This window comes from Euwallacea fornicatus, chromosome 5, assembly GCF_040115645.1.
Source record: "Euwallacea fornicatus isolate EFF26 chromosome 5, ASM4011564v1, whole genome shotgun sequence".
NCBI lineage: Eukaryota > Metazoa > Arthropoda > Insecta > Coleoptera > Curculionidae > Euwallacea > Euwallacea fornicatus.
The window spans coordinates 2,212,363-2,234,228 of NC_089545.1; the positions used below are offsets into that span (position 1 = coordinate 2,212,363).

Below are 21,866 nucleotides of genomic sequence, written 5' to 3' on the forward strand. Positions count from 1 at the left end.
TTCTTTGCTTATTGCGTTCGTTAAATTTATTTAAACAATAAAATTTGGTAAAATAATAGGTACTAGCAGAGATTCACTAGTACCTTTATGGCTTTCTGGTCAATTTTAAAATACTAAATGTTGAGTTAAATCTGACGATTCCCTAAGTAACCCAACATTTTCCAAATAGGAAAAAATAAGTAAAATTAATTTTAGGAGCATTTATAGAAGTGGTTCTTAATTTGTTTTGACTAGTTTAGTACAACTTCCAAACTAGATCTAAAAGTAGTAATAAAGTACACGAAGGAGGTCACGTCTTATTTATGAAGGAAAGTAGCCTGCCCATTCAAAAGGCGGAAGTTCTTTCCGGAGGCAATGATGGCTTTGAACATTCTGTGCTCAAGATATAGGCCCCCGATTACTGTGTACCAGTTATTTCTGATCAGCCAGTATATCAAACTTAATTAATGTTTGATGGCAAACGAAGAAGAGAGAGGGATTTATGATTACTTTCTCTAGAGTGTCTGCTCCAAACGGCCATTCAGGAATCGGTCCTCGGACAGTACGTAGCAGCTACGTGTCGCTCTAGGAAGCTCCGAGTTTCCATTGTTCAAACATTCGCAACTCCATAAAGTAATTCAGCCGAATCTTCGTTTCAAGAACTATGTTTAAATTATAACAAAGCTCCTTATATTTACTTTTATGTACGTTGGGAGCTAATCCAAGAACACGACCAATTTACTTTTAAGCTAATCCAGAATATTGGAAAAATAAATTAAGACACGAGGTTCAAGACCGCGTACTGGGTTGGCAATTGCCGGAATTTTTAATATTCATAAATCGCAATAAAACCTAATGGTCTGTGATACAATTTGCGCACGTAGCATTTTAATTTTACCAAAATTATAAATCGCTCGCTCTGCCCTCGAGTTTAAAAACTTTGGCATTTAAATTAAATTTTCCATGAAGCGTCTGTGCCTGGTTAATATTCCGTTAAAACTATTATTGAACTAGCGAAGTTTATATTGAAACTTGCAGATTGTCCGGGCTTAATCTAGTCGGAGTTTCTGGTTCAGGGGAGCTAAAGACAATATGCAGTTAATTTTTCGATCGTGACTTTTAATAATATCTTTTCCGCCAACAACACAGGTATTTGGCCGCAAAATATCAGGGCGATATTCGAGAATGTTCCTGAGGAACTTTCCCAATCGGAGAATAATTTTAAAAGCATTAGTAAAAATTGGGATGTGAAAAAAAAAAAAAGAAAAAAAAGTTGGTGCGGGGGCCGGAACAAAAAGTGCTCTTCTTTAAAATGGAGGATTATCAGAATGACGGTTCTCTCGAGAAAAACTGTTTCTTTCGACAAAAACTTTTCCCAATTCGAGTTCTTTTTCGACGACTTTTCTCCCTTAAAATTTTTTACTCAAATTAGGGCCCGTCACCTATCAGTTTCGAGGGTTTCTGAATAAAATCGCTGATGTATAGGACTTTTAAAATAATTGCCTTTCTTTCCACTTCCATTGGAATGAGTGTGGCTCATCGGTCCTGATCCCGAAAGGACCATAAATCTCGCTTGATTTGTTAATAAAGCCGTTTGAAAGAGTAATTACAAAAGTTGCGGAACAGTATATCGGCCTTTTTTCGCTCCCCGCGCAGTGCCATGCATTATAGAGTTAAATTAACACGTCACATTGAGGCATGTGTGAAATTTTAAAACACGCTGTATAGGCTCAACATAAATTACGCTGTGACTGTGAGTGCCCATGTAACAGCTAATTAATGGCCATATTAACGGACCGGTTGTGAGTAAATAAATATATTCTTAATTTCTATTTTTGCCAGTAGGTAAAATATTTATAATTGTCCGCCGGCACATGTACCCCGGTTTTATTGCCTACAAAGTTGCATAAAATTAAAACTAACCATTAACACAAAAGTAAATATTGTGAATGTTAATTATGTGCGCATTTAAACGGTTTTCTTGCAAAAAAGTTATTAGCGGGTGATTTTTCGCAAGTACTTAATAGTTTTCTTAATTGCTTATCGGCACACTTTGGAAACCTGCGGAACATCGGTTTCATTAAAAATCCATTCGTTTCGTGTGGTTTCAATTTATTTAAGCAAAACAAATTTGGACTGCTGCAGTGAAATATACGTACCTACTGGTTGCCTTAATCTTGACAAGGAGTATCGTTAAACGACTATTAGTCACACATAAATTAAGCTTGTGATGGATTGTTCTGAAAAACAATTTGCAGTAAGCATTCGCTTATTACTATACTTCTGACAAATTAGAGCGGGCTAAAATTTTGGCATATAATCTCGCAGCTAAATTCGGGAGAGCTCGCACCGTAACGCCGGAACGAGCTCGACGATTTTTTTCCATTCGAAAAAATTCGTAGCGGTTTTTACGGAAAACGTCTTCGGAACTGTCCACCTGAACCTGGACTGTTTCTATTTTCACAAGAGACCCCTATGCTGGGCGCGAATAACAGACGCAACCGAAGCTTGCTAGTTCGAACGCCCCACGAAGGGCTGGAATTCCCGCGAATTGAACCAGAAACGTGAGACACTGGCGACATATATAATAACGGCAATAATCTTCAGCGTGAAACTCCTTTGAATGTAATAAATTTCCACTGGCTGCAATTTCGTAGTGGTTCAAAATTTAGGGTCATAGAAATCTTCAGCATAATCCCTCATATAACATCCCTCCCCTATTCACATTCAGGGGCCATGCTTTCTTCCACCAAGGGGCTAAAGTCTCTCGCCTGGAAAGAGCGGAAAAATATGAAGTTAAATAAAAATTTCCCGGACCCAGAACTTTCCCAGGTCTCCTCTGTAAATCTGAAAAATGCGAAACGTATAGTCCGCATTTGGCGCGTTGAAACATACGAGAAAGCCCACAGCAATGATTGCTGAAAGTGAATCGCGATCATCTTCGGGATTACTCCTATTTAAAGGTAATAAACTTTCAGCGACCTATAAATTCCCCGTGGAAATTTAGGTCCCTTGAAGCCGGTCCCCGATGAAGGAGTCACGTCGAATTTACTTATTTCCTACTCTCGGCTTCTCGCATAGACCCTCGGTAGGGCCATGGACATGGAACAAGTGGAAAAATAAGATGCGGAATAACAATTACACGGTTCAACACAGCTACATCCCTCATATTCATGATTTTTCATTTACTGCAAAACGTATATTGATTTTCACTAGTTCACTTTTGACCCAGATTTCCTTGCTAGCCTTACGTTAACTGCGTTCAGCAGCCCCTAATTTCATATGGGACACTAAGCCCGTTGTACTTTTGGGCAATCCATCATGGACGATCAAGTACACGGACGGGACCTTTCTGTCATTTATCACGCACTACGCAATCACGACTCAACTAAATTCTGTCAAACAGGTTTGAAATTGGCAAATGGGAAGAGAAGTCAAAGAGCTTTTCAGAGACGAAAGTTCAATATTAATTTTTGTTTGCCCTCGTTAATGCGAATATCCGACGCTTTGCAGGTATCTCTCCAAGTTGTTTAATCGAATTTGGGGAATCTTTCGTCAAATCCCTCTTTAGGGCAAATCTGAAAGGTTAATTAATTATTTTCCACTTTCAACTTTTCGCCAAGGCCCTCGGAAGGGCTAGTAATTACGATAAGTGTAAACAGTTCTTGATTAAAATTAAGTTTGAACTTTTTCACTAAGGGGACGTTTTGTGCGATAAGAAAAATTTTAAGCAACGCGGAGCATTATTTATCCATCAAATGTCAGGACTTTAAAACTCATGAGGATAAAAGCACTTTTCATGTGGTATTTGCTCACAGGATTATTAAGCCCTCGTGACCCACTAGATAAATAAATCTCCCGAAATGTCTCGCTTTATATTTGCAGAAGCTATAATATTTTTTTAAGCTCCTAATCTCCTAACGCAATAATAGAGTTGATGTTTTCCCAAAAACCTCTCAGCCCGTTCGTATAAAATCTTCGCTTATTGTGAAGGGATGTCTTAATCCGTTTCCTCTGACAAACACATTGAATGAATGGATTCAATCCGCAAATGTGTCCCTTTCGTGAACTTCCTTCGTATGTTTGGATAAGGTTACAGTTGTTACAAAATAAACTTTCAGGAAGTCCAAAGATGACCCAGAAGGGTTCAAAAGAGTGTTTCAGCTGTCGATGGTTTACGTATTTCCAGACCGAACGCGAACTGTTGACTCATTAAAATGCTCCATGTCAAAATCAATTTTCCATAGACGCCCCACTGATTGTGCAGAAAATTAATTAATAAATTAATAAGCTCATGCTGGAGGGATAATAGACTGGAGCGAACAATGAGAAAGTCATCTTACTGCTCATAAAAAGTCCTGGTATTCAATTTAACAAAACACACGGCGGCATCGTTTAAGCATTTACATTCTCATTAAGTAATTACTTACTATTTTAATTACTCATCTCGTCTAATGCTGCTCTCTTTGGTTCATGCTTAGTGATGCTACTCGGCGGATATCGGCTTCGGCTATTCAATTGTATAGACAGATTTTTTTGTTCGTTCGAAGGCATGCAACCTCAAAGTTGACCGAGTTCGTCTTATGTTTTTGCTTGTAAGCACTTATAAAATTAATATTTGGGAGATTAGTCAGCAGATCCGGAGCAAAGTTCGAACTGCGAAAGGAGAAAATGTAAGGAAATCCGCATCGAAGTGACGTCATCGGTACAGTCCCCTAGTCTCAATTTGGATGTGGCTGATCAACATCCGAGTGACGTCACTACGAACAGGTGTTTTTCAAAACTCTCTAAAATGGTGTCGAAGTGCGCGAAGATTTGCATTTGACCGACTTCACTGCAAGACCGGTGTTTTCGTAATTTCGAAATGTGCGAAAATGGCAGTGAAGATTAAGAAAGTTCACATCTGAGCGGCTTCGCTGATGGGGAAATTTTTCATCATTTTGAAAATTACAAAAAGTTTCGGTAAATTCCCATCCGAATGATTTTTTTAAAAGTTTTTTCTCTGTTTCGGAAATTTAAAAAAGTGTGTTGCGCTGGCAAATTTCTTATTTTATCGATGTCACTATAAAAAATGCGTTTTTTTCAAGCACTGAAATTTATGCGTAAACAGTGCTGAAGTTTGGAAAGTTCGCTGTCAAGTCACGTGGTTGTCTAGTTCTATTTTCATAGTTTTAAAACTACCGGGGAATGTCATTTCGAAGTTAACAAAGTGACCCGGCTTAACAAGTACACAGAGTTACTAAATCTCTGAAAGTTACGTTAGCTCCACAAACGGGAATATAGGAATTGATCAAGATTTCTTCACATGTGCTCATGATCAATTGATCCGCAAACCCGTTGAAAGGCGCAGGCGCCAGCGCGAAATATGAATCGGAAGTGGAAAAAATTCAATGAAGTCCCGGGTCGTAATGACTGTGACTCGTTTAGCCGTAGTTTAAACAGTTACAATTCCTATCTTTACCCGATTAGTAGGTCACGGTTAGCATCGTGATTGCCAAAAAATAATCCATAGACAACGAAATCGTTTAAAACAATGCACGAAGCACTTTTTTAATTTTTCACCGAACATTAGCGTGATTGTGAACAATAATGCCATTATTATTTCGAAAAGTAGGACACGATTTTGAGAAGTCATCTAAGAATGCAGTGGATAGCGATTGTCCCGTCCTCGTGGTTTCTGTTGCTGAAAGTGTCGCGTATAAATAAATAATCAGTTTATGTTCTTCGGACTCAGGATTATGCACTTCTGTCACTGAAATGGTCATTCGATTTTAAACTGTCTTCTCTTGCAGGCAACGCCCTTGACAGAGACTTTACGAAATAACTCAGACACATTATGGCAAATCCAAGGAGTTTTCGCCTTTGCCCTGTAAGTTTTTGCCCTCGCGAAGAAGGTATCGGAAGTAATTTTAGATCAAACTCCAATGACTGGCTTTTCACGTAACTGCCCCGTGCCTCCTGGATCGATTGGGCACTCAGAGGGAAGTTAATTGGTAATTTAATTTAGCATTTAATATATCGATGCTAAAAGACATCCCCGGTATTTACGGTTGAAATTATTAATAACAACATATGAGTCGAGTGTCTCGGTAATAAATACGGATTTTCGAACAGTAATCCCTTGGTAATAAGATGGTTTGGGTATATTTTGCAATCAAGCCGATTAGGCCAACTTAATGATTTAAAGCCTCTGGAGGCATTGTATTTGGTACAAAATACTTTCATAAAAGGTTTGAACGTTTATTACTGGATTTTGTACTTATTGCCAATTCCGACAGTGTTACGTTTTTTGCATATCCATTATTCAAACATTTACAACTCCCAGACACATATTACATTATCAAATTAGCCTAATCCTGAATGCATCAAAACACTAATTCCCCCGGTGTCATACATTAGTTGATTACATGGAATATTAATTTGAATTCGCCTTCACTGTCGAGATTTTCACACATACAATATGAATATTGGTTTTACTTCGGCCTTTGGCTTAATCTATTTAGATCGAGAGTTGTACTTTATTTCTACAAAACTATGCAGCTTTAACGTTCATGGAATGGCGAGATCATGAGTTAGTTTGCGAATTTAAGATCGGAGTTTCGATATTAATTTAGAGGATTGGTTTTAGAGTTCCCCATGCAAACAGCATGAGGTTTAGTTGCAATGTGGCATATTTGAATTATGCAAGTTGATGGGAAAATAAAGGGGCCGCATTTAGAGTTTCCCATGCTACCTCAGGTGTTATGACAGATTAAACAGAGTTACTAGTTTGATGCAGTAAACCATTGTTGAATGGTTCGGGGAAGGTCCCCAAACCCAACATGGCGCGATAGTGAGGTCTACATATGACGAGCGAGTAGACATATGTTCACATAAAATATAATAATTGCATTAATTTCGATGATAATTAAATTGTGATAAACTCATCGCCTGCGGCATACGTAGCATAAATAGGAGACCTTATTATACGTTTAGTGTTTGTGTGTCACGCACTTCAAATGGTGGTTGAGCACGGGATGATACATCATTTAAATTTTATACACCACAGCTATGTATTAAAAATAATTAAAACGAACACAAAACCGACGACAAAAAATTGTGGACGTCGTTCAATAACACGAACCAGGTGAACCAGCCTGCATTTGTTAATAATTGGAAAACGTTGAGAGATGAGAAAAAACTGAGCCAAACGGGATCTAAAGTGAGCAAGAAATTGAAGTTTTGAGAAATAAAAAAGGGCACCCAAAAAATTTGAGTTCGTAAAGTACGGAAGAACTAACGTCCTGTATTGGATGACAAATGGACAATTGGCAGGCTCGCAAGAATTGGGTTGAGCAACAGTGCAAGTCAAAGAACGACGAAGGTTAAGCAAGATGTGAGCAGTAAAATCTAGCGCCAATAACCTCTGAACGTCTTCAACCAACCCAATCTTGACAAAACGGGTAATTCGTATCCCGAATTTGCAGCACATCCTTTGCAATGCAAACAATTGACTAACTGTTCTCGCTCGAAATATGGCTTATACCCAGTTCCTTGTCGCACCTGGTGTGGAAGGTTAAGGCCTTTACCGGTTAACAAAAAAAAAAAAAAAAAAAAAAAAAAACCGGAATACGAAAATTATAACGACAAAAATCCTAGTCAGCACCACGAGATTTGCAATTTTCAACCACTGGTAGTATACCTGTCATTCCAAAATTTATCTGTATAGGTCAATCCAATTATCGCAACGACTCAGCATCAGTTCAAGCCAAATGAAATTTTTAACTAGCTCTTGCTGTTTCCGCGTTTTCACCATTAAACAGTAAAACAGTTTTAGTGCGATTGGACACCGATTGCGGCTTTCAATTAAACCGGACCAATGAGAACGTCGGCATGTGTGCCCGACTCACAATGCGAAACGGATTTAAGGCCATTAATTTTTTATTGCTAATAAAATCTAGCCGAATAACTAGGCGGATCAACGATTACCCCACTGGTTCCGGTTTTCTCTTCTATGAGGTGACCATTGTTTTAAAACAAACTCGAATTGGAGTTTTCTAATAGTCGACAGTTTCCTGCAATCGAGCTACGGTAACTAATTACACATCGACAATTAAGAGCAGGACCTTGCAGGGCAATAAAAATGCTATATATAACTATGCTTCGGGCGACTTCGACCGACCTATTACGTTTTTCGCTGCAAAGCCTTAAAAGGTGCAAACTGGCGCTGGAGGTGCTTATTCTAATTAACCGAGTAATTGAGTGGGAAAAACAGCAAAATCAGTCCAAAAATGGACTTTAAATTGGATTTTGCGTTGATGCAAGTAAAAGTTTATAAACGTGAGATAAAAACAGTTTAACCAGACATAGCGATGTAAATCGATAAATTGAAACATCCGATTGACGAGTCAATTTAACAAAAATCTCCCGAGAGAATGAGCGCAAACCAAATGATTTCACCGCAATTCCCTATCAAATAAGTGGATGGTACCCGTAAATGTTCCACAATGTTGCTCACCAAGATTAAACCGTATTTTTTTGTCTGTGGTTTCTGGTTTCTTACTTATTACTGAACAATCGACGACTCATGATTGCCTTTGGGAGCACACAAAAGGATCACATATTCAATCGGAAAAAAATCTTATTTCTTTCTTGGAACTTTTTCGGAGCGAGAGAGAGAGAGAGAGGAGGAGAGGGGGGGGGAGAAAGAGAGAGACAGGGAGCGATAAAACTTTTGGCCGATGCGTGGGCAAGACATGGGCAAGATAAGACACTAAAAACCAGAAACAAATTGGGAATTAGAAGGTTAGAGAAGACAATAATATATCAATGGTTCGACATATAAAACCTTGTTCATTAGCTGATCCGATTAGGATATTTATTTTTTACGAGACGTTATCCGTTGAGCTCTCGCCATTTCCCCCGAATTGATCTGACACAGAACAAACATCAGGAAAAGATAAGGAGTGTCCATGGAGGTCTTTTTGTCGGTTAAGTCCTTGTGATCCGATTCCGGATGTTTTGTTTATCCGGATTATCGGTCCGGTGTTTTATTGTCTCCTGAATTAAACTCCGATAGGTAGCTTTTAAATAAATGTACTAAAACCGCTTATTTTTATACACCTGTCCCATTGTTTGCTGTTTTCATCGGCGCAATTCACTAAGGCAAAAGTCCTTAATTCATTCTGCCGACTGAAAAGTGTCTCTTGGCTTTTAAGCCCATTATAACATCTTATCGCAAGATCAGTAGGCAGAAACATGATTCCACAAAAATAAACTTAAATTTAAGGGCTTTACATTGTCTTTGGCCGACGCATAACATGACAGACGGGTCAGCTGCCAAGCCCATTGTTATGGTAAAAAAACTCTTTACCATAACAAATTAGAGCAGAGGATTGGGGATTCTGAGCCGGATTTTGGGCGCTGGAAATGTCAGTAGCTTAATAAGAATTGTTATAGTATTTCCAGGGCGAGAGAAAATGCCGTTTTAAACCGTTCGATCAAAATGGAAAACGTTTTACCGGAAATCTGTGTTGATTTGCAGAAGTGCTTTTATTTATCCTTAGTGTATTCGTTTTTAATTAATTCTTTAACCCTTTTGGATCGCGTATAATTCCGCACCCTGCTAAAAACCAGTCTTTAAGATTCGTTTCTGTACTGCATATTAGAACTGGTGGCAGACTACAAATGGTCCATCGAACTCGAAATTCATATGTATAGTTAATATTTTAGAGCTTGGTGAAATTTCATAAAATTAGATTTTTGAAGAATATAGAGACTCTATCCTCCATTACTTTTTGTTCGCTGTTTGCATCATTTTCAATATGCATATTTGCAAAATTATCGACATCGCTTTTGCTATTTATTTATTTTACGAATTGCTACGGTGAGTTTGCACTAATTGCACAATAAAAAAAAATCAAACAGTTTTCAAAATATGTGCAGCAATTTCTCAGAACGTTGTAGAATTTTTTTTGGAGGAAAATATGTAACATGCAAGAGTAGAAAAAGTTTCTAAATTGGACATGGAACTCAAATTTCGTTTATAAACGGTCAGTAATTTATTGCATTTTTTTTAAGTACGATTAACTCAGTTTTGGTGCAAACGCCCAAAAATGTTCCATCCGTGAAGGTAAAAAGTTTTATTTTGGAATTTTGATAAAGTGACAATTTTAGATCGAAACAGGTGTAAACTAAAACCAGTTAGTGTGATTTTATTACTAGTCACATAATGAAAGCAAATACCTCATATTTTATAACGGAACGCTGAAAAGTTCTATCCTGTTGGTACCTGCCTACTAATTAGTTACAGTTGAGTTTAATGCTATTGAACCAGGGAAATCAAAGTGTAAACAAGTTACGACTTGCAATTACAGATCCTGCAAAATCCCAAAAAGTTATCGAGGTACATATAGGACCAACCCTAATAATCGTCTAGGTATATACAGGACGTCCCTTTTCTTAAAGACCCCAATTTTTATCATACAATGTTAGTTATTTTAAAGGATTAAGTTCTAAAAGGATTTATGTTCTAAAGCTTTTAGAGGTTTCTTTGTACCATTTCTGGTCTAGGACTAAATCAAAATAGCATCGTTTTTGTTGTTCCCAGTGGCGTAGTTAGAACATTTCGAAAGCGAATTCTTCCTATTTCTTGCCTTCTTTGTTCATTACCATCAATAGAAAAACAACGATGATTTATTTTGAGAAGGTTGAGGTCTTCATCCAACCAAAAACATAAAACACTTTGTCACTGAAAACATCTGCCTGATTTCAAAGCCCGATAAATTTTCTTTATTTTGCAGGCATATTATACCTTACAAGACCGCGTTTACCGCAAGATGTAGACTTTGCCTCTTTTGTGAGCATCACATATTGGTTTACCTTTACCCCGAAATGCCTTCGTCCCCTTTGTGTCTCCCTGATGTCCTCCATATTATCTAACAGGGAAATCTGTGTCTTTTGAATGCTCACTGTTTGTGATTTCTAAGAGCTATTAAAAACGGGGACAAGTTACTTATTACCATCAGAGTCCAGAAAAGTGTCTGCAATGGAGATGTTTAATAAATAATGACATAATTAAGATGAGCATTGTCCATTTTCTTGAAAGTGGAAGACAAAACTCAGCCCTCGCTCTCTAGTGTAACAAGGCTAAAAAAGGAAATTCAATTAAGAAAATTCAATTTTCCTTTGGAGGTCTCAAATTTAATCAGCCTTAATGCCGATCGAAATCAAAAGCTCATTGAGTGAAAGGCATTATACAAAAGCAACTCTCTATACTCCTCAAAAAGACCAACAATTTGAATTTAAATAATTTAATGAGTTTTTCCAAACAGCCGAAAGGGTTTTTGATCTTGGGCTTTTGTTGCTCTGCTTTGTACGGCCTTTTGTGGGCCTCCTCGAACATAAACATGCCAAACTAACTAAATATAATGGGGGCCCCTTTCGGGGTTTTGTAAGAGATGCAGGTCAGAAAATAACTCATTGATGTTAAACCCGGCTTCGAGGATCATTTTAGCTGTTAATAATTATTTGTGGCAAAATGAGGCTTGCAGCATCGACACAGAAGGCAGTGTTAAATTTCAAAACGATATCAAAAACTTATATAAAGGAGCTATAAAAAAAATTAAGTGGCCGTTTTTAAATTGAAGGCCTTTAAATGTCCTGAAGGCCACAAAAGTCACTGAAGCCATTTTATTTAGTAATAAATTTATACCCCACATGACGACAGTATATTTTCAGTGTGTCATCGGTTTTAGTTTACATACGTAGCTACCAGGCTGTAAAAGTAACATTTTGATAATTTATGTATATTCTTTTAATAGCAAAATTACATGGTTCCTACAGGCAGACCATTGAGTCCTTGACTTAGTTATCAAGTTCTCAATTTTGACTTGGTGGTCATTTGAGAACTAAGCAGGACTTCAAAGTTCAACATATGGCAAATTTTATGCCATTGGGATAGGAAAAAATCTTTCCAATTTTACAGAATTTTTTTGAACGAAAACCAACGTTTTAGGACTTATCAGCAACTGCGCAAACATCTTCCTAAACTGGATTAAAGGCCTAATCTAAATCTTCTGAGATCTTAATCTTCAGCTCTAAGACATTCACCTAATGGGTGCTGCTCAGTTTTCGTGGCACGCACCCCAGTTTATTCATCCTCTGTAAGCTGTAAACAAATTTCAGTAGAACATAATCAATTTTCTAGACCAGAGGTCGAAACAAGTTCCGAATGAGGACAAACTCGCGAACTCCTGTCTTTTAGTAGCTTAAGCGGAGATGTCGATTGTACCCTAGATGATTAGATATCATGTTCTACAGTTAACCATAATAAATTTAATGTAAATACAAAACTTCTCGAGGCGCACCGGTACCACCACCTATATAACAATGGTGCGGATTAAGCAGACAACCATACCAAATTCTGATTGAGCAGGATAGGTTACCACCTTCCCATTCACCTGACAGGTAGTGCGATAATGAAGGAATTATAATAATGTCGAAACCCCAGAGAAAATCATTATTTACACGTTCAAGTTCATCGAACAGAGAGTTGCCTCACTCTTAGGTCAGCTATCATAACGGACTCTTTAGACCAAGATATAGAAGAGCTCTTAACGCTTTTGGCATTCGCATAAACCGTACATAAAAATTCTGGCACTCGATATATTATCAGACTCCCTCTAAATGGGCGGCTTAATAGAATAATGACCTCTTTACAGGCTTAGTGTTTTACTGTAGGGCCAAAATTTACGAGTGTGAAAAGTGGCCGTAATTCGTACGGTCATAATTTAAGCCTGCAAGTGGCAATTTGTTTGATTGTCCCTGTATGCAATCGAGAATGAAATATCGGCAATTTCGGTCGGAGTAAAGTAAATGATATTACTTCCAATTTTTTTAGCTCTCCCATTCAATCTGCCTGGCTTTACATTAACTTCGTAAGCTAACTGCGAAGCATACCCAACTCCCTGGAAAACTCCAATTTCGTGCGGAGGCATTTTTGGACTCGTAACTTTTCTAAATAAAAACTCAAACGAGGGCTGTAGTCGTAGATACTGTTTTTTATGAGACCTGAAAACCCAAACGTGGACCATATTGGAGCTCTTTCAAAAGTTCTGGACCGTTGGCTTTTACCACCCAATTGAGGAGATTTCACACGCGTTTTAAGATTACGTTAGGGTAACTCCCGAAGGAATAATTTGACTCGGAGGATGAGTCGTTGATAAGCGGATGTCTTAAGAATCTTGAAAATTTTTATTTTCGATTTGTATATGATGACGAATTCGAACCAAACTTCTGGAATAAATAGGGATTTTTCCGCAAAAACTCTCCATATCCGTGAACGCCCACTTAAACCTCCCAGTTTTGGCCTTTGTTCCTTTTTTCTTTTCAATTCATTGTCGTCATCTATTCATTGCAATAGTCCGAATTTATGGTTCCAGGACAACTGAGATAGGCGCAAGGCATTTTTTAGCTGCACAAAGAGTGACCCTGGTCGGGAGATTCACCATTGCACAAAATAGGTGGCCGCCTTCAGTTATGAATGCTAAATTACCGTTGGTGGACGTTCTGTGATCGATCTATGCCCTGAGATAAAAATTAATATTTTTTCCATCAAATGCCACCAAAGAATATGAATTTGATTTATTTTCTCCAAAAGGCAAATTTGCTCACCCTGACATTTATTTCCGACTACAAATCCCACATATTTATGTTCATCATCATTGTCAAGATACCAACAATAAAATTAGCTTATTGAATCGTAAATTGCATTTAATTTCCACACGTACGCCTGCAGAAAAAAAAAGTTAATCAAGACAAGAGTTATTGCTCACTAAAAGTAGATTTAAGGTATTGTAAATTACGTCTTGTTTATTGATGTTGAGGGTGGTAGTAAATCTTCCTATTTTCACTAATCAATGGTTAAATAATGACTTTCCGTTAGGTACGGATAACAGAAGGCATTTTGACTATCTCCCCACACATTCTAAGAAAGCTAATTGAGAAAGAGGTGGTCATGTTTTTTTAAACTCGGATATCTAATCTAAGCTCCCGAAACACCTAATGCCTGTTGTGACCTGAATCTTCTGAGTCATTGCTTAGAACATACCTCCTAGAATTATAAATCAATGGATATCGCCAAATTTTCATTCTTAATTTCATCACAGAAACGGTGATGGTGAATCGGTGTCAAAGGTACCTACATCTATCGAAACTTAAACAAATCACTTTGGAGGCACGTTGTGTGTACTGCTCATGTTGACTAATGATAGATAAACCGTCAATATTCATAATCATCTATTGGATTAAAAGCTGGTAGTTGCTATTTCGCTATTTTGTCCTGTAATTGAAAAAAAAAAGTTCCAAATTGGACTCTTCTGCCAGAATCTGGCATTAATATTTTTTTCAGAAAATTTGAAAACTGCAATATTTGGAGACTTAGTAGGCTCGAAAAAGTTACAAAGAAAAATTTTCTCGCCTTAAAAACCAACATTTTGTTGCTTATGAGGCCTTTTCGTAGAGAGCCGCAAAAAGTCTGTTGTTTTCAGCTTCGCGAATGTAATACATTTTTCAAGTTTCCATGACTTCTTGATGTTCCCAAGATGATGTTTAACAGATCAACCTTAGAAAAATGAAGAGATTTAGGAGTTGCGGGAAATATTTAGAATTTTTACGTAAGCAACGAGGCTTTTACTTTGGCGAAATTTCAGGATTCTTGAAGAAATCTCGTTATCCCTGAAAGGGGTGGTCTCAGGGGATATTCCTGATTCAGGACTTTAGAGGTGTTTCTAAGAGATACTTTTACCTGCAGATTTTTTAGCGTCCTGAAATTCTTCAGACACTGTATATATACAATTGGCAAACAGCTCTCCCGGCCGTAACATTTTTGGAAAATGCATACTTCAGTCAGAAGGACTAATGCACCACATAAAGGAAACGAAGTATTTACTAAAAGGTCTTAGGGCAAATGACGTTTTCCCGCTGTTGCAATCTATACAATTTGTTCTAAATTTGAAATTATATTTTCCTAGACGCAATTTCAAATCTGCAGCAAATTCACAAAGCGATTTAAGTTTTTATTGATTATCTTCTTCTCACAAGAATTTAATGAGAATACGTATCTGAACTTAGGCATTTCATCGTTCATCCAAAGGTTCTTAAACACGGTTACCGGCACGCAAGAAAAATGCAGGAACAGAAGAGTGATGTTAAGTGACTAATCTCTTCGGCATTTACACACTGTTATCTACAATGACATTTTAAAACAACCAAGTCAGCTATTAAAAGCGGTCCGATACGATTACTATTGTATCAGCCGCCGAAGTAAAAATTCACACACCGGTCATCATTGTTACGTACGAGGCCTAAAACCACGTTACCAGCATGACTTCCAATCTGGGCTTAACAAAAATGTTAATTGCTTGTATAGATTTAAATACTCATCCATCGATTACTGGTCAAGTCGAAATTGTGTGCTTTTAGTTACCGATAGCATCAAGAAATCATCCAGGGGCGGGCCTAAATTCATGTATAATTGTTTCAGTAGTAGTAAAACTTTCAGTGATAGGAGAAATGGAAAATCGGGAGCAGTACCAAGCCCGACCCTGATTTTTTGATTGGCAGTCTCCGAAAGTACGCAAGTCATCATTTTTTTCTATTGTGTGCCAATCATTAGACATCATACACTGACCGATCTAAGAGAGGTCATATCGAAAGGTTTCATCTTTGATTTGCGTCTGGTTGATGTGCCTTCAACCGACTTGCTGAAGCAGTGCTCTTTAATTGGTAGTAATTATTTTTTAGACTATGTGGTATCATAGGGGAATTTCACCGGATGAGATCAATTGCTTTGGAGTCACGAAACTGGCCGGGCTTTTATTACGACAGTAAGAATCTCCTTTTCTGTTTGTTTAGTAGTTACTTTCAAGAGAGGTTCGTGTCTTTTTTGTGCACCTCTTTTGGTACATAGGCAAATACCTATTGTCACTCCGGACTATTGTCCATTGAGAGGACCACACATCGAGTTTTGACAATGGTTGATTCTTAGACCGCTTCCGCGATATTAAGTATTGACGAGAGTTAATGTCGAACAGCGATAAAATTGGAAAATTAATAATGTGAGAGTTTGTGATACGAGACAGTTTCAAAAGTAACAACAATTTTCCACAAGTTTTGTAGCATTCCAGTAAATAAGAAATTTAAACTTTTATAAAGTAGTTATTAGCGCAAGTTTCCGACATTTAGAACTTTAGAATTCCCATTGATATGTTGCTAAAAAAAGTCACGAAAGGGCTCGACAAAGCAATGAGACAAATTAGTGAGAACTTAGTAGTAAGCTGCTCCCTGAAGGGGAAAAAGTGTCTTCAAATGCGCCTGCAATGTCACTCCTTGCTTTAATTTCATAATTCGAACAGTTACATGTAAGCATACAGTACGAATTTACCTTTATTTGCGTAAAAAAGGTCTCCACATGACCTTCACTTCCTACTGACCAGAGCTCCTACCATTTTTTTCCTTTTACCTTCACATGTCCAGCTTTAATAACCTGCGAATATATTAAATAGGTGCAAATCGACTACCTTGAGTTCTATGTTCCTATGAGAAATGTAGCAGAAGTTTCTATGTGTAGGATGTAAACAAAGCAACATTCAGTCCTATAGAAAAAAAACAGCACGAGCGCGAGAATGCTTTTTTCTCGCGCTTAATGTTTCCACAGAGAAATGCGTGAGGGAAAGTGCCACTTAAGCACGGTAGTGGGAGAAATTTACATTTGCTGATGAGGTTCCTACTTGACTTTTCGTTTCTTTTTGTGCCGTGAAGGCATCAGAGATCAGAAACGAAAATTTTAATTATTTTCAACTTGACACCGCGCGCTGCGAACGCTGCAACTTGCACTATCTGCAGAGCTGTAGCAACTATTCTTGTCGACTGACCCACGAAACGACGGTACCTGCTTTGATTCTGTAACTAGCTAACGAATGAAGTCCAGCCGTGGGTATTTATTTGTTAAAATTGGGAAAAAACATTTACTTCATTTAACTGAAGAAATTACTGCAGCAACGGCGTGTAACTGAGTATTAACTTTCTTCTATGCAGTTAAAATCTTTTTTCCGTCGCTTCCCTCTCATGAGCGAACATAGCAAAGAAGTTCTTCATCTGTCCATATAAATTCCGCTCTACTTCCATAAAAAGTGAATTGCAAAAGAAGCAACAAAATGTAACATCGTGTCATTTAAAGGTGTTTCAGGTAGGTACGAAAAAAAAAGGCTATACTTAAAAATGCATTAAGACCATTTCCTGTGTTGTGCCCAGTACGACGTTCCAAGCAGAAAAAGATTCAAAATTGATATTAAAGACACACTTCGGGCTCGAAAAGAATGGCAATTTCAAGGAATAATTACCAGGCACTGGTCGTGGTACTTAGTGTTAACTTGTGTTTTGAATTGGAGAAACAAAATGGGACCCGGTACGCTGGTGTCAGTGTTAATTTAATTTGGAAATTACAATGATGTCTAGCTTGATAACCTTTTTCTACTGGTCTAAAAAATCGCTTGAAACGAGATACTAATGATCAAATGCGCGATGAAGTATGAAGAGAGTCGGGAATTGCCCATCAGTATCTGTACCTCCTCTCTACTTCTGGCTGACAAATAGCTAACATGCTCCTCTTCCTCTAACTACTGAAATTTAAATAATGAGCGAACCTCACGCTGCGACATATTAGTAAAACAATGAGGGTATACTCGGAAGTAAAAAGCAGGGTTGCCGCACCTTAAAATTCGTCCTCAAAATCATTTTTTTTATTTTGGAATTTTCGCTAAATAAAAAAAAATGTTGAACAAAAAAAAATCAGGGGCGGGTTCGTCATTGGCAAGTGACTGCTTGGTATAGATGTCTTAATAGTCATGGACATTAAGGTCCTGCAATGGGTACACGCCAGTGATGGTAAAAGCAGCAGGCTGTCTAAAAAGAAAATGGCCAACAGTGCAGCCGTCCATCTTTTTTCTATTAAACCCAAATGGCTGATTCTAATCGGTAACGATGATATTTGTTTAGTAAGCCGTGTCTAATATTGTTAGTAAGATGGTATCAGCATGAACGACTTTTTGCTTTTATTTTTTAAAGATCGAGGATCTCGATTTGGTCTGCGTATGTTTTATTGCGGTCGTTCATTTTACGCACCGAACTTCGAAATAATTTCGTTAATCAAAAAAGACAGAAGGGGAAAACCGAAAGACAGGACGCTCCCTTCGGTGGGCACTACAGCCTTATCATTAAAGGGTTTTTCATACATCCTCTCGCTGTGTGTTTCGTGCTGAAAAACCAGGCCTCAGGGTGAGGGGATTTTTTTATTTCTGGAGTCACGTGTCGGACGATAGTACCCACAATTTCCTAAAATTAACAATAATTGCTTTACAGTTGGATGCCACGCAAGCAAATTACAAGGGCGTTAGCGCTGAAGACCAATTTATTAAGTTACGTTAGAGGACGTTTTAAAGTTCTTACTCTTAAAATCGTAAATTAAGGATCCCTTAAGATTAAAACAATAAATGTTTTAAGACCTAGAAAAGACGCTCCAGTATTTTCCATATGAATCATGTGCGACCTTATCTGAACCGAAAAATGGGGTAAAACTACATGCGACCGCTATAAAGGAAAAGTATCGTGCCGAAGGACCTTTAGCCCTCTCATGCCGTTCTGCACTGACAATAATGGTTCCCCACCATAAACTCCCCATTTGCAGTTTATTATGTTATATCGCTAAATTTATTTTAATAGCTTTTTAAGGTCCTTTTATCAAAATGGAGGTTTTGATTTGAGAAATAAAAAACTCGAAAAGTCATGCACGGAATAACGAAAGCTGCTACCACATTGCTACAGTTTTAAACAGATTTATTTGATTTGATCATGGTTGACCGTCGATGTTTAGTAAATAAATAGGTGAAGTCACTGAGGATGGGTTTTTCAATGTTTGATTATGGATATGTTATATCTAGAGAAGGATGTAATTTACAAGAGTTAGAAACTTCCTAGACTAGTCGTAGCTAATGTATATGATTTTTGAGCACTTTTAGGTGAAGATAAAATGGCAAGTTCTTCGGAATTTGAAAGGTACGGTAGAATTTTTTTCTTATTTTAAGGATATAGGAATGGAATCTTAACAAAACGGTTTAAGCAAAAAAACAAAATTTTATTCTTTAACTGGATTTAAGTGTTTTTTACAAAGGTCTGCAATATTCAAATTCAGAAAAGAAAACAACGTATTAGTGAACTTGGCAATATTTGAAATATTTAATTAAGTTGAATGTCTCTGATTTCAAATTTTTCTATTGCAACTCGGAAACAAGTTATTTTCCCAGCATCTAGACTGAAAGTTTCCTTCGTATACGAGCAGGGGTAAAATTTATGAAATTCCATATTTTGATTAACTAAATCTAAAATAACCACATTTTATTTCGCTGATTCAACATTCAAAGCATCTCGATTGTGCGACGTCTCCAATTACTTATAACAAATCCCGATAAGAAAACGCATGTTTTAAGGAAAACAAGAGACGTAAAGTGCTTCAGCAGTTCCCTACAATATTTTCATCTCGTTATACCTAAGAAGAAAAAAAAATTCCATTTCTGCTGAATGAGCTTTATCTGTTCTTAACATTTACCGTCAGCAACTTCTTGACCTCACGTACGTGTCACGGTGTATCAGGTTTATGAGCTACCGCTTATTAGAAGACCCATACAGAGTGATCTAGTTGTACATCTCCAAGTTCTAGATCTCGTAGTAAACTGTCGAGAAGCCAAATTAATCTTTTAACCCAAAATTTCACAGCAATTCTCTTAATTATTTTCTTTTTTTTTTTGCTGGGCCCCGTTTCAGATAAGAGAATAGAGGTACTTTTCCTGGCACCCTGTAGAAATCTCAAATTTGTTCTCATTTTTATAACAATGAAGTAAGATATTTTATCTGGTTTATCTTCAGCAGCATACTGACGAGTTCCCATATTTTTAGCAAAGTATGATGGCCTCCGATACTACTCGGAGCTTACATGTAAGCAATTACTCTGATGTGCGCATTTATCACATTTTTATGCAAAGTACACTGCCAGGATTTGTCATCCTGCTATTTCCTTATTAGTTTTTTTGCATAATCCTCGGTTATTAAACGGCACAATAATAACGTCTCCGGTGGAGCGCAACGGGAGTACCGGGTACCATTTAATCAGAAAAGGAACGTCCGACGCAAAGAATTCGCCGCCAGTGGGTAAGTACGGGCACTCAACCAAGCACAAAACCAAATCACTTATACATCATTCTTTGTCGAACCTCAAAATAATCAGGTACGATAATCACAAGACGGATTTGTCGAGTGAATTTAGTACTTGCTGGATGTATGGCATGTAAATAAAGAGGAGAGATGCAGCTGCGGTCGAGAGGAAGCAAGATATTGATCTCAGATGTTCAGATTTACAGTGTGCACGGAGGGTTGGTGGCTCAGTTTAAGGTATCAATTTGTGACTGAAGTGAACTTATAGCGTTCCTCTTAAAGGAGTAGTCTTTCTTAGGTGCAATAGTTATTATTCGAAAATTTTGCTAATGTTAATCCGGTAAAAAATCATTAACCGAACCATTTTAAAGTAAATTGGTTGATTTAAAAAAAATTGTGTCTATCTAAAACGTGTGTAAATTGCGAATAAACGAAAAGCAAAAATTAAAATAAAAAAGTTCAGGTCCCACCGAGATTTGAACTCGGATCGCTGGATTCAGAGTCCAGAGTGCTAACCATTACACCATGGGACCGCGCTTGCTTAACGTGGCCACTGTGCGTTACATGAACTGAAACCGATCGATAAGACCACTTTCGTTTCATAAATACTGTTTTGGAATCATTATTTTTTTTCTTGTACTGTTTTCGCGACAACAAAGCGTTCTACATATTTTCCGGTATTATACAAAGCGAGTGGGTTAATAACCTCAGGTTTCGCGATCCGACAGAAACCCTTTTTTAAAAAAATACGTTCGGTATTATCACGTCATTAAACAATATTTAAAAAGAAAAAAGAATGAAGCCATAACGTTACAGGTTCCATGTCTGTTCACAAGATTAATTCATTACCAATCAAAGGGATCGCAAGAAACTATTCTTTTTCGTAGATGATCGTGCGTTTCGAGGGTGGTGCCAGAAGTACCCGACATGATATCTAACGACGATTTTTTGTTAAAAGTTTGCCTATATTACGAAAATCTAATCTTAAAAAGCTTATGTGTAAAATTTGAGGGTGCTTTGTTGTCATGTCCAAAGCGTCTATAATTGAACATGCATGTCCATGCTCAAGGATCGTTCATAAATACGGATCTAAATCAGTAATCGATTTATTGAAATAAATCCTGAATCCTTCCTGTTCAAACACTACTCGACGCTAAAAATAAGTACCCGAGTTAATTGAAAATGACTCACATAGTATACTTGGTTTAGATAAGAGAAACTGATGTTGCAAATAATCATTCCAAGTGTTTGTTGTCACTCTCTCAACCCCTTTTCATGCAAATAATAAACACGCATTGCCAATAAGTATAAAGGGGCCCTAGCCTATTGTGGTGCGAGTGCACCTTTACCCCTTGCCGAAATAATCGTCGGCACTTTTCAATGGCCTTTCGATCCCACAAAGTTGCCCCATGTATTCAAAATAGAGGGCGAACGAAAGGATTTATGGGAAATGGGCATTAGACCAATGAATCCTCAGGTAGAGGCGACCAATTTGGTGAAATAAAAAAATCGACAGCTGAAGTGCCCTGCCTGGAAGGTTTCTGGAGTATTCTGGAAACTGCGGTTGATCGGAGGGAGTGTCAGACACGCAGAAAAGACCTGTATTTTTTTAAATTTTTATGTTGTTTTCAGTTGAAGATTAC

The 21,866-nt window shown here is 37.6% G+C and overlaps 1 non-coding gene across 1 annotated transcript; it reads right to left on the bottom strand.

Annotated features, from left to right (window-relative positions):
* Positions 1 to 20,684: 20,684 nt before the first annotated feature.
* TRNAQ-CUG (transfer RNA glutamine (anticodon CUG)) lies at positions 20,685 to 20,756 on the bottom strand. The gene has a single exon. It is a non-coding gene; the product is annotated as a tRNA-Gln (tRNA).
* Between the last annotated feature and the right edge of the window lie 1,110 nt (positions 20,757 to 21,866).